Genomic DNA, 13,885 nt, shown 5'->3' on the forward strand with positions numbered 1-13,885 from the left:
CTATATAAAAGCAATTAACTTCCAAACACTATCCTGCAAAGATGCAAACTCCTTAGTTTCTGCCTTGGAGAATTCAGGGGGCAATGAAAGAATAAAGGGGGGAAATGTCAGCTCCTACTTTATTTTAAAACATACAGTGAAAAGAGAGGGCCAGCCATGTGCCCTGGACTGTTAACTGTGTGATTATCTTAATTTGCCCTCAGAGCAGTTCTTGGGAAATAAGAAGACCTGAGAGGAGGGAAACAACTTACTGATTCAAACATTTAGAGACTTTTTTTCAGCTATATAAGTACTAGACCATGCAAGTAACACACTGAGTTCTGAGCAAGGTAAGAAACTGGCCTGTATGTGCACCACATGCCTTGCTTTGGTCTGAGTTTGTTCACGGGAACACCTCCAAGCTCAAAGGTTAAGAAATGCAAGCAGTGTTTGTGTAGAACATTTTCATTCTTTAAACTAGTATAGCTTTCAATACTGGTAGGAATTGGTGCTTCAGGGGGAAAAAGTGAAGTGGATCATCCTATATTTCCTTAGGTTTGAAACTATTTTTTTCTATAGCTGTTAGGATAAAATGCCTAACACTATGCTGCTATCTCTATTTACCTACCCAAAAATATTTTGAAGAAGGACTTTTAAATTGATCAGCAAACTTCTGTGTTTCCTTCACAGGAAAACAGTGTTGCTGAAGCTCAGAAGCCTAAAGTATGTATTTCATAAATTCAAACCAGGGCCAGGCACTGGTGGCACCTGTGATTCTAGCTACTCAGGAGGCTGAGATCTGAGACTCACCATTTGAGATCAGCCCAGACAAAAAAAGTCCATAAGACTGTAATCTCTAATTAATCACCAAAAAGCCACAAGTGGAGTGATAGCTCAAGTGATACAGTACCAGTCTTGGGTGAAGAAGGTCAGGGACAGTGCCCAGGCCCTGAGTTCAAGTCCCAGGACACACCACACACACACACACACACACACACACACACACACACACACAGCACTTCAAAAATGTAACAAAAAATAAATACAATGATTACAAATTTTGTATTTGTTGAGCATCAGGCACTTCAGGGGATATGATGTAATCTCTTCTACACAGAAGCTCATACTCAAATGGGAAGAAATTCCAGAGATTGCAAGACAATGTGGTGAGTGCTTTTGTTCCTGCCCTTAATAAATCCTATAGTAAAAAAACGGAAATAGCATCTTTATCTTGTCAATCCATGTGGATCTGCACGTGGCTGCTCCATTTGAAGCTGCTGATAAGTCTCTCTACAGAGGGGAGAGAAAGAAAGAGTTTTAAACTTACAGGTTTTTCATAGGTCTCTCTACTGTGTCGGCTGGGTGGCCATTATGAATGCTGTGTGGACTTGGGGAAACATTTGACAGGCTGGACATGGTCAGGGTAAATAACTTTCTGGACAAGATGAATAGAAACCAGAATCTCTTGGGTCTCTGGAAGAGGGGCTGTAATTTTTACAGCTAGTTCTAAAAAAGAAAGGGAATACAATGAGTCATGGTAGCCATCAACACAGTCCTGCACTGCCTATGTTCCCCTGACAGAGTGGGACACAGAGTTGGAAACCATCACTCTAGCAAACAGGGGGTGTTTAAAAGAATTCTATGTTGGGGGCCCCCAAAAGGCCAGTCCTGTGAACACTGCCTCCACACTACCCAGGGTCCAAAATCCATGCTGTCCACTATGAGAAGGAAGCAGTCGGAAATGTCATAAGTTGGATCGTCATCCAGCTGGTTGCCTTTTATTTTCTTTAATGTGTGTTGCAGCAGAACATTTTACTTCACGATGTTCAACAATCCCCATTGGGGGGGGTGGGGGCAGGCAAGGAGTTCTGCTTATACAGAGTTGATTTACACCTACCCACCTATCATAAACAGCTATTGATTCTTACAAGAAGTTGGTCCAGGGGGCTGGGGATATGGCCTAGTGGCAAGAGTGCTTGCCTCGTATACATGAAGCCCTCGGTTCGATTCCCCAGCACCACATATACAGAAAATGGCCAGAAGTGGCGCTGCGGCTCAAGTGGCAGAGTGCTAGCCTTGAGCAAAAAGAAGCCAGGGACAGTGCTCAGGCCCTGAGTCCAAGGCCCAGGACTGGCAAAAAAAAAAAAAAAAGAAGTTGGTCCACTATTTGAGGAATTGTTTTATCTCAATGTTTTAGACAAAGATTTTTCCTTAAGTACTCCCTGTCCTTCTGAAACCTTTGCCCACATTAGTGGCTCTCTTGGTAAGCCTACTTCCTTTTTCCCTTTCTAAGTTGTCAAAATCATAGTCTGTGGAGTTTAGCTTCAACAGCGCTACAGCCATGAGACCTTCCCTAATCTATTTTATTATTTATTTATCTTTTTGGTATGTGTGCCAGTACCACAGCCTGAACTCAGGGCATCATGCTCTTGCTCAGCTTTTTTGCTCACAGCTCTACCACTTGAGCCACACCTCCAGTCCAGCATTTTGCTGGTTCATTGGAGGCAGGAAGGAAAGAAATTATTTTATTTTTTATGCTAGGAAATTATTTTAATCTTGTCCTTCTTTCCCTGACATTTCTTTTTAAGGCTTTTGGCTTTCTGCAGTGTTTCAGCTGTTTTGTTTCATTTCCATTTTATGTGTTTTAAAGACCTTAACACTGGCCAAAATAGTTAAAGAACTGGCTTTTGTTCATTTAAATGGAACATACCATAGCTATCCTTTTGATTTGTTTGGTTTTATTTCCCTTCTGGGAAGAAGTCATGCATTTAGTTGTCAGAAAAATCTCAGAAAGATAAATGCGTGAAGTTGAACTCACAAAACCCTGTGTTTTGGAATCTTAGGGGTAAATAAGCTCAGTTTGTTCATCCTACAAGATACCCCCAAAGCCGCAAAACAGACTGTGAACTAAGAAGCCGACATCCCAAGGCTCAGTCTCACTTCGTAGCTGCACATTATAACCTGGTACTTTGCTCAAACTACTTTCCCAATATAGAGCTGGGATTCGGGAAGAAACAGGGGTAAAGGGCAGACACAGGAGCGAGTTCCCATCCACTTCTAGCTCTAGCTTTTAATTTCTGCCTTATGCTGCCTTTTGTAAAGAAAAGAAGAGTCCATCCACCATTGTGCATGACGGTGTTTATGCCTTGCATTCTGGCTGCGTTTTGTGGATTAATCTTATCTACTTCATTCCCAAAATGAAATGTCAGGTATTCCGGCCAAATTGCTTAGGTCACTGCAAAGCTACAGAATTGGTATGAGTAGAGGTTTGGAGTGGTGAGCCCACAGAACCATCCCATTAGTAGGGTACATGCTTAGGATGAGTGGGGACTTGTGTTCAATCCCTAATATTTAAAAAGAGAGAGAGAGTTGGTACGATTAACTATTCAGATAGACCACCCCCCCCAAATTGAACAAATTGTATTCTTCCCTCCCAAACTTTTGCACAGATCTGAATATAGACTATGAACCTCAAGGGAAAAAGGGGTGCTGTTGCTTGTACTGCCATAAACTTGGCTTTATTGGATTCTTCCTTATAGAGACAGGGGGAAGAAAGGAATACAGTACTTTAAAAGAAAAATTTACCTAAGTGAGGGCAGTCCAGCTTGGTGACCACCTTACTGCAATCCCTTTATTACCTCATGGGACCTTGATTTCCTCTAACATATTTTGCTTTCAGCATTCTCTCAAATATTTCTCCTGTATTTTAAACTTAGGTGTCATAGTGAATTAATTACAGAATTAAATAGAATATCCCCAAACGTGTCACCGACTATTTTGCTTATGCTACTAATTGCTCCCCTCTGGCCTTTTATTTTTAAATTATTAGAGTGAAAGTTTTCCAACTCTCTTTTGGCTAATTATGTCTTTTTTCCCACAAGAAATTTTTTATTTAAAAAAAATTTAGAAACCATAAATCACCTTGAAGGAAAGTGGCAACAATTGTTTCTTTGATGCTCCCGAGGCCAAAAACTACCCATAGTTCTACTGTTTGGTTCAATAGTCCAGTGTCTGCATGCTTACATAAGGGAAAGAAAAACAATATGAAAGACTGAAAAGGAAACATAAAATGTTGAGTGATTCCATTTTAGGAGTGCAAGTATTTTTAAATAGTAAGAATACTTTAATAATATTAGTCGGAAATAGTAAGGACAGAACAGAGCTGAGTAGAGGGAGAAACAAATTATTAAGGGAATAAGAGTGAGAAAAAGAAAAGAAGGGAAGAAGGGGACTGATAAATAGGGATGGGAGAAACTGAATGAAAGAAAACAGGTCCCATAGTTTCTCCAGCCTCAGCTCTGGTGACAATGCCCTATGTGGCACTCTCCTGGAATTACGTCTTCTCCTCTCACCAAGCCAGAAGAGTGAGCTGTCACCTCTTGATTTCTGGCCTTCTTCCTTTTCTTCTAGATACAAAAAAAAAAAGAAGAATTAAAAATAAAGAAACGAGGCACATATTAGGCACATATCTAGTTTAATTGATCTGCAATTCTAGAAGCAATTGTAATGTACACATAATTTTTTAGTTATACAATTTCTCCAAACAAGGAAAAACCACTACAAGGTAAATAACTAAAAGGTACTATCACAGCTGGTTAGCAAGGGCTTACACCTGTAATCCTAGCTATTCAGGAGGCTGAGATATGAGAATTGTGATTCAAAGCCAGCCTGGGCCGGAAAGTCCATGAGATTCTTATGTCCAATTACTCACCAAAATGCTGAAAGTGGAGCTACGGTGCAAGTGGTAGAAGGCTAGCCTTGAGTAAAATATCTCAGAGACAGTGTCCAGGCCTTGAATTCAAGCCATAGGACCACACACACACACACACACACACACACACACACACAATCAGCACTTTTCTAAAATAAATGTCAATATCAAATACTATAGTCATTGTTAAAAGTTCTGTGGTGGGCTGGGAATATGGCCTAGTGGCAAGAGTGCTTGCCTCCTACACATGAAGCTCTCGGTTTGATTCCCCAGCACCACATATATGGAAAACGGCCAGAAGGGGCGCTGTGGCTCAGGTGGCAGAGTGCTAGCCTTGAGCAGGACGGCTCAGGCCCTGAGCCCAAGGCCCAGGACTAGCCAAAAAAAAAAAGCTCTGTGGTGAAATGAACAAAGTTTTTTTTTTTCTATCATAGAACATCAAAGGACTTTGAATAGATCTGACTCATGTGTACCTTCAGGGAAGCATTAAAGCTGTTTAATTCCTACAGAAAAGGGTCTACCTCTTCCCTCTATGGTAAAAATATCAAAGAAATGAATTATGAGTTTCTTCCCAATAAAACCATCAGTTTCAATTATTAGTTACAATACTACATATGTACTCTATTTAAATGTGGTAGGATGTACCCATAGACATTTGACCATGTGTCTGCAGTTTCAAAAGCTACCACCAGATGGAGACTGCAGGTATAAATTTTATAACTGAGCCTTGGCAATTCTCTGGCTAAGGCAGCAAGACTGCACAGTGCATTTTTATGCCTCATGTGCTGGTTAGCTGTTAGGAACACCCTTTCCCATTCTCTGTTTACAGTACTAATTTGAACCAATATTCTAAATTTAAACACCTTAAGTGATATATAAGTGACTCTCAAGTTTTGTCACTTACCCGAATACCTCACTCTCTGTTAAACCTTGGATGAGAGTTTGCTTTGAGATTTGGGCTTACTAATTATTCAGTTAATGATCATACTCACCAGCTAGGTAGTTCTTCTCACTTGCTTGTGTTTTCCAAGTAGTTTGATCTATTATATTCTATCTGGTACACTCAACCCACATGGGACTCTATTTGCTCCAAAATCTGCAAAATTTATTGTTTCAATGAACTCTAAAAATTTTAAACATAAAGAACTAAGAATGCTCAGCATAACATTCTTTTATATATAACGTTAACTGTGGCCTGATCTTTGTATGTGTGTATCTGTGCATGGCTTTGTTTCTCATTGGCATCAGGCAGTAACTAGGTATCTGCTATAAACTCCTAATTTTATCTTATCTATATGAATTATGAACTGAATAAGGAATGTATCTGAAAAAGCACCCCATAAAGTGAAAATCTGTAGGTAGTTTCTAGCCTTTAGCTTGTCTTCTTTCAGTCAGGTCTGAGCAAAGAAGCAAAGAGCCCTGGCAGCGTCAATGACACATGTCCTCGGCCATCTTGGTTTTTCAATATTTGGATTTCAGAAACTCTGATGGTGGAATCCTTGCTAACAAAGCCAAATGTTTTTGTGCACTTTTTCTAAGCTAATTATATCTTCTTCCTCACAGCTTAGCCTGCACATTTGTCTGGCAGCTCTACTTACTTGTGAGTTCATAGTATTTTGTGCCAATTATTAAATCTTTTTCCTTTCTCAACTGAAAGAAAAATTAGAGGGAAAACAATATGCTCTTTCTTGAAGTTGATGTAAGACTTCAAAATATCCTGTGCTTTCTTCCAAAGCAAAGTTTCTTTCTGGCCACACGACCACACGACCACCAGCTACTAGTATGGTGGTCTCTTCCTTAGCAAATTCAGGTCACCCTTCTTGGTATGGGGGGTGAGGAAAGTGTTTTATAATTTCATGATCTTGAGCCTGATGATTTTAGTGTAGTAGAAAATGCTGGGCTCACTATGTGACTTTCCTCTCTTTTCAGGAGAAGTTAAATATCCCTCCCACAATAAAAGAAATTTAACTTGTACACAACGTTACTACAGACCTTAAGACATAGACAGTGGTGACCAACATGTGTCTGTTACTTTCTTAATGCTGGTACTATATTACCTCTAGAGCTTTGTGATAAACTATCACTTAAAGTATCTTTTTCTTTGTCATAGATGAACAATTTTAATTTTTTTATTCCTGTGAACAATCTTTAATTCTTCTTTCTGGCTGTGATGAGGACCTCTGAGGTGTGGGCTTGTGGCTTACTGCTTTCACTTTTTTTCATTTAACCATGTGAACCCCATAATGCTGAGCAAGCAGTGTCATCGATCTGTACCATGATGTGGAGAAGTTGGAAAGCTCTGCTTTCAGGCAGAACAAATGGGAACATCACCTAGTTTCTGCTGCTGCCCTCAGCAGTGGAGGGAGAAAGCTGTTCACTTAAATGCAGTGAACACTTTGCAACCTTCCTTGCCTCCTGCTCCCAAGATGACCATTGTCCAGTCTGTTACCCTGAAAAATAAGTGAATATGTATTATAAGCAAGATTTCCCTGCATTGATGTTACAGCTGAATTGTTTTGGTTTAAAAAAAAAAGATTATTAGATAATGGGCAATTCTCATTCTTTAAATATTTTCACTCTATTATTATGTAACTACTCCTGGCTTATCTAAACTATTATTATCTAAACTATTCCTTTCTTTGGACAACTTCATAGGCTGTCTTTGGTTATTTTATTTCATCATCGATTAAAGATTTACTATGGCTCACACTTTCAGAGGATTTAGTTTGTGGCCACCTGGGTTTGAGAAGCAGGAGAGCATCATGGTGGCAGAACCAAGTGGCAGAGGCCCTACAACTCCTGGCAGTCAGGAAGCAGAGAGAGAGAGAGAGACAGAAAGACAGACAGACAGACAGATGAGAGACAGAAAGATGAGAGAGAGAGAGAGAGAGAGAGAGAGAGAGAGAGAGAGAGAGAGAGAGAGAGAGAGAGATCTCGCTGCCAAGGGACAAGATATTCCCCCAATGAACTCTTCCCAAAGACAGACCCACTTTTTCCAAGAAGCTCTTATCTCTTAAAGTTTCCAGAACCTCCCAATATAGCGCTACCATGTGGGAAATAAGCATCACATTTAAATCTTAACATTCTGTCACCCCCAAGGCTCCTGGCCATCTCATAGTGCAAAATGCACTTAGACCATCCTACAAATCCCTGAAAAATTAATAGTCCCAAAACTGTGCAGAAGTCTAAGACTCTGGCAGTCTCTTGGCTATGAGTCCCTATAAAATTAAAATTTCATTTTAAACCCATTTTTTTCTTTTCTTGCTGGTTCTGGAGCTTGAACTCAAACTTGCCTGGGCTCTGCCCTTGAGCTTCTTTTTGCTCCAGGCTAGACTCTACCACTTGAGCCACAGTGCCACTTCTGGCTTTTTCTGAGTAGTTTATTGGAAATAAAGAGTCTCATGGACTTTGCTGTCTGGACTGGCTTCAAATCATGATCCTCAGATCTCAGCCTCCTGAGTAACTAGGATTTCCAGCATGAGCCACAGCACTTGGCTAAACCAGCTATCTTTGATAGCAGGTTTTTAGATATAATTCTTCACTCATACTTGGGGACTTAGCCAACTTGGCAGTAAGTGTTTTCCACTTTATAAAATCACGTTCATTACAAACGAGGGCGATTCTATAGAACACTAATTATTCTGGTAGGATCTGTATTAAAACCACAAATATTGCTAGCAACATTGTATGAGCATTTCCCAGAGACATTCAAATTTGGAAATCAATTCTTCCCTCTCCTCCTCCCCCCTTTCTCTCTCCCTCTTGCAACTCCTCCCCCTCTATGTCTTTCTGTGTCTCTTGTTCCCTTTTTCTCTTCTCATTCACTCATCCATGTCTTTATCAATTTCTCTCAATACTCATCTGTTTTTTCCACCTCTACATATTTCCCCAAAATGTAAGGCCCCTGAAACCAATCACCATAAACTATTCAAAGGTAAGGTCTATGACTTTTTGTTTTTGTTTTTGGTTGGTCTTGGGGCTGGAACTTGGGGCCTAGGTATGCTGTCCCCTGAGCTTTTTTGCTCAAGGCTAGCTACTGCTTTACCACATTGAACCACTGGGCTATTTCCAGTTCTGGTGATTAAGTGGAGATAAGAGTCTCGTGGACTTTCCTGCCCAGGCTGGTCTCAAATCATGATCCTCAAATCTCAGCCTTCCAAGTAGCTAAGGTTACAGGTGTAGAAGCCACCAGCACCCAGAAACTATGACTTTAACATTTTAAAAATATTTCCATAAATATCCCAGCATGTTCACCAACTCCTAGATATATAATCTCATATTTTGAGGATTCATCCAGACCTACAGGTTTATGTTGCTCTAGCTTAAGAAAGTCTTTGCTGTTCTCCCTGTGGATAGATATAGCCAGGAATGCATTCATGGTAAGTGAAGATGCCATAAGTGTTTCATCCTCTAAGTCTGCCTCTGGACCATCTCTACATGAGTCCTCTAGCATTTAGTCTTTAGTCTCTAAATACACACACACACACACACACACACACACACACACACACACACACACTTTTGATGGCCATTTGATTTAATCACCAGATGTTAACCAGCCAAGGATTATATTTGAAATTCTGTTATGAGAACACTGAAAATACACATATAAATAAGTCATGGACTCACTCCTCAAGAAACAGAAACTATTTGAGAGACAGACAAATAAAAAGTCTAATAAATGTGGCTCTGTAGGTACAAAATAAGAAAGGGCGAGCATCACTGTCCAATTCTCTCAATGTAATAAAATGGCAAATGCTTCACTTTCTTTCAGCTTTTTTTTTTTTAATAATGTGGGTGTAGAACAGTCTAGCCTTCCCTCAAGACGGCAGGCTCATCTCCAACATATACCAAAAAGTTCAAGTCTCGGGAGAGAGCAGGGGCATAAATAACTGCACTATCATTTTGAATGGATCATATTGAGCCTCAGTGTTCCACTTGACTTTGACTATGTCCTTCCCAGTAGTTGCCTCTGAAGGGTCAAAGTCAGAGTGTAGGGAGGAATCAAGAGTAGGATTTCCTTCCTGCAGACAGGGCACTGAAGACACAGCAGGATTCTCAAAGCTTGATAACAGAGGCCATTATTTCCACTGAAGGTATTTATGCAAGTGACAACATGAACAGAAGTAACCCCTTGAAGACATTGCATTAGAAGAAATCATGTGTTTTCAAACATCTAATAAAAATGTATGTACTTTTAGTGGACTTGGTACTCTCCATATTTATGGACCCAAATATAAAGAAAACATTATCAAAAATTCCAGAAATATGCATTTCAGTAAAAAAATAGGACTCATAGAGTTCCATAAGAAATGCAACACGAGAGAAAGGTGTGGTGGTGGCATGCCTCTAAGCCCAGCAGTTGTGAGGCTTGAGGAAAGATCCTAGCAGTTCCCCGACCAGACAGAGTTAATGGAGACTTGTTCTTTAAATAACTAAATAAAGACAAAATTTTTCTAAGCAGAAAACTAGAGTATGCATGGAACCAAGCAGGCACAAATCAGGTCTCATTCATGGTGCTTAGACATCATAAATAGTCACCAAGCTTACTTCATCACACCTGTCCACACACCCATTTCAGCTGCCACAAGATTATCTCTAAGTGCTAAGAAGTAGGAACTATAAAATCATTCCATGGGAACAATCTCTTCTGTGATTACAGTGGCAAAAATGAAGAGCCAGACACGTGGCTTTTATTTCCAACAAAATACTTGAGTGCTTGGGGATATTGCCAGAGATCCCAACTGGCAAGCATTGAAAACAAAAACAAAAACCTGTAACTATGTATATTCAGCGGTGGAAAACCTTTGTATTTTAACTTACTGGTTCTGCTAAGTATAGCATTTGCTGCAGTCATCTTAATCTAGTCAGAGGCGAGGTTGGTTTTTTTTTTTTTTTTAATTTCCAAGTATCTTGGGGAATGGAAGGCAATAAAAGTCTTAAATTAGGGAGATTATTTTGTGAACTCAATATTGAGCTGTATGACAAACTAAAGAAAACTATATGCTATTTTTACAGTTTTGGAGAGGGGACAGTAATAGTTTGAATTCTGAGCCCCACATTTGCTAGGGCAGGTGCTCTCAAGTTTGAGCAATGCCTCTGTCAACCCTTTCTGAGGTATACAGTATGGCAGAGAATCACTTAGAGCCCCATATAAGTCAAATTGTTTTCAAAAAAACAGGAGTAAAATTTAAATTCTTAATTCCATGTACTACTGGCTAATGGTTTTACTTTTTAAATTTTTTGCTGGTCTTGCTTGAACCCAAGGCCGGGCACTGTCCTTGAGCCACTTTGTACTTGAGACTGGTGCTCTACTACTTGAGCCACAGCTCCACTTCTGTTTTGTTTTTCTGAGTAACTTATTGGAAATAAGAGTATCACACACATTTCTGCCCAGGGTGGCTTGGAACCATGATCCTCAGATCTTAGCCTCCTGAGTAGTTAGGATCACAAGCATGAGCCACTGGCACCTGGCTTTGTCTAAAAGTTTTAAATCCTTGACTGAGGAATGAAGGGATGTGGGTAAAATAGTTAAACACAGCAGTATCCGATTACCTCTTACCCTGGACGAGCTCTAGTTTGTCAAGGTCTGACCTGCCAAAATCAAATCATTCTTTAGCTTGACCTTAATCAGCCAGTTTTCCTCCAGGAATCAGCTACTTAATTGTAAGACACAATATGTAAATGAAAAGCAGTAGTCTCTTTTTTTAAACCAGATATCAAATTCAAAGGTAAAACACCTGTGAAGACTTCATTGTTTTGATTCTTTAAGATTGCTTACTTGTCTTTACTCAAATGCAGAGCTTTGTGAAGTTTTTTTTAAATTATACTTTTAGTATCTTTAAAGAGTTGCACAAAGGAGTTAAAATTCAACCTGTTTGAGTCCAATGCATCTCGATGTGTGTCACCCCTTCCATCATTCCCCTCCAACTCTCCCAATGCCCTTCCCATCCCTTCCATTCCTATAGTTTAAGAGATTAATCTAGCATGAGGACATGCCTGTCTATAATAACCAACCATTGAAGTCTCTAGTCCTGAAATTATCTGCAATATTGATGTAAGAAATTTGGTTAGCATCACAGAGACCATTGAACTCAAGCCTCCAGTATGGCTCCTGAATGTTTCCTCAAAATTGCCTGAAAACTGGAAGTAGTAAAAATCCAATTGTTTTATTAGAATATAAGAATTCTCTTCAGTATTCTTGCAAGAAGAAAAACTAATGGTCTCCTGATATTTCAAGAACTCACTGTTGAGATTGCCTAAAGCTTCACTAAGGAACTCTTAACAAATAGATCAGGAAATCATTACAGTATACTTCCTGCACAAAGCAAATATTTTATTCAGACCCCTTGCCCTTAGGTGTATCCTAAAGATAATTACCCCACAATGACTTATTTCCTACTTCTTAGCTTCCTTGTCTCCCTATTGCCCAGGTAAGTGTAGTGTGTCTAGTTTTTCTTATGTTTGAGAAGAGGAAGATATCAGGTGAAGCGTGTCACTAGTCACCAAATCATCCACAATGCATCACTTCCCCATGTCCTCAGGGTAATTGCATTCTGTACTTGAAACAGCAAAAGTGATAGGAATAAAGTATTAATTGTAGGATTTCAGGAAACAGCCTTTAGGGAAGCTTGGGAGAGAAGAAACAGGAGCAGTTTCCCAGGATTCTTTACAAGTATAAGATACAAGTTTGGACCAAGTGAAGTAAAATACTTACTTCTTTGCAGACACTAAGTTCTAGGTTATTTACAACAGTTTCCTCATTGGGGAAGATGAATTGGATATGCGAAAATTTTGAGTTTTGTTGTTAGGTTTTAGTTTACCATATTTGGAAAGATGCTCCAAGCAATAAAATACTAGGTGTGCAATAATTCTTCCAGGTAGTGTGTCCTACCTTTGGACAAGTTAGAAAATAACTGGTTCAGCAGGTTGCTTTTATCAACCTAAGCCTAGACATGCCTTTCAAAAGGACCTATTTGAATGTAGAATTAATATCTATCAGAGATGGGAACTGGATTTTAGAGGTTTCATTCAAAATATGATACTACTTTCTACTATCTCCTTGCATTCCCTACATCTGGCCGCCTGTGACCAGCTACTGGCAAGTCATTTCCTCTAGTTTCATGGATCTGGCTAAATGAAGGACATCCTGTTTCATTAAATCCCAAATGCTCAAATTGGCATGTAGAAACCAACTCCCTATCAATTTTTCCACATTTAATCTTTTGCTTCTTGTCATATTTTTATTTCTCCCCACTGGTTCCTATGGCAACAAGTCTGTTGGCAGAGAAAGTGTGACTCTGCTTTTAGCCTTCTGCACAATGCAAAATCTTTCTCTGGCAAGTGTTATATAAAAAGGCCGGAAGAGACTACAGTTCCCTGGCTAAGGCCAAAAATCCTGCACTCTCCTGAAATAGCTGGCCATCCTGTCCCAAACCAGACTCACTAAAGCAGGAGAAAGTCAGCACGGAAAGACACTGCCTAGAATCTGATACAAGTATTCAAAGGCCTTACTACACAGATTGGTTCAGATGGCTTCCCTTCTCTCAAATTGTCAGAGACTTAACTGACAAAATTGCATAATCCATTTTAAACCACCAGAGGCAGCATGGAAAAGCAACTTTCACTCACATTTCTATGAAATATCCTCAGTGTTCCTATGAAATGTCCTGGATATAATTCAATACATATTGAATTGAGCCTTTAGTGTCTAACAAGAAAGTTATTAAAAAAACGTAATGAAGGTGAAGGTAGGGACACAGGACATTGTAACTGGTAATTGCATCAAACAAGGGAGTTTCAGGTGGGACAATTCTGTTTCAAGTATGAAAAAGGAAATTGTATCCAGCATGGTAGCACACAAACCTGTAATTCTACCACTCAAAAAGTGGAATCAGGAGGATCATGAGTTCAAGACCAGCCTGGCTACATAGTGAGATCCTCCAAGAACCAAGGGCTGGGGAAAGAGCATTGTGCAAAGCCTAGATTTGATTCTTAGTACTGCAAAGAAAGAAAAGTGGAAGGGGAAACAGAGGGAAAAAGGGGAGAGAAAGGGGGAAAAGGAAAAAGGAAAAAAGGAATCTAGAAAAAGCCGAAGATCTGGAGAAAAGGGTGTCTTCGGGAATTGAGTCCATATAGAACGGGAGCCTAAAAATGTGATCAGCTTTATACAGACATTGTCAATAAATATTGATA

The sequence above is a fragment of the Perognathus longimembris genome, chromosome 7, assembly GCF_023159225.1.
Source record: "Perognathus longimembris pacificus isolate PPM17 chromosome 7, ASM2315922v1, whole genome shotgun sequence".
Classification (NCBI taxonomy): domain Eukaryota; kingdom Metazoa; phylum Chordata; class Mammalia; order Rodentia; family Heteromyidae; genus Perognathus; species Perognathus longimembris.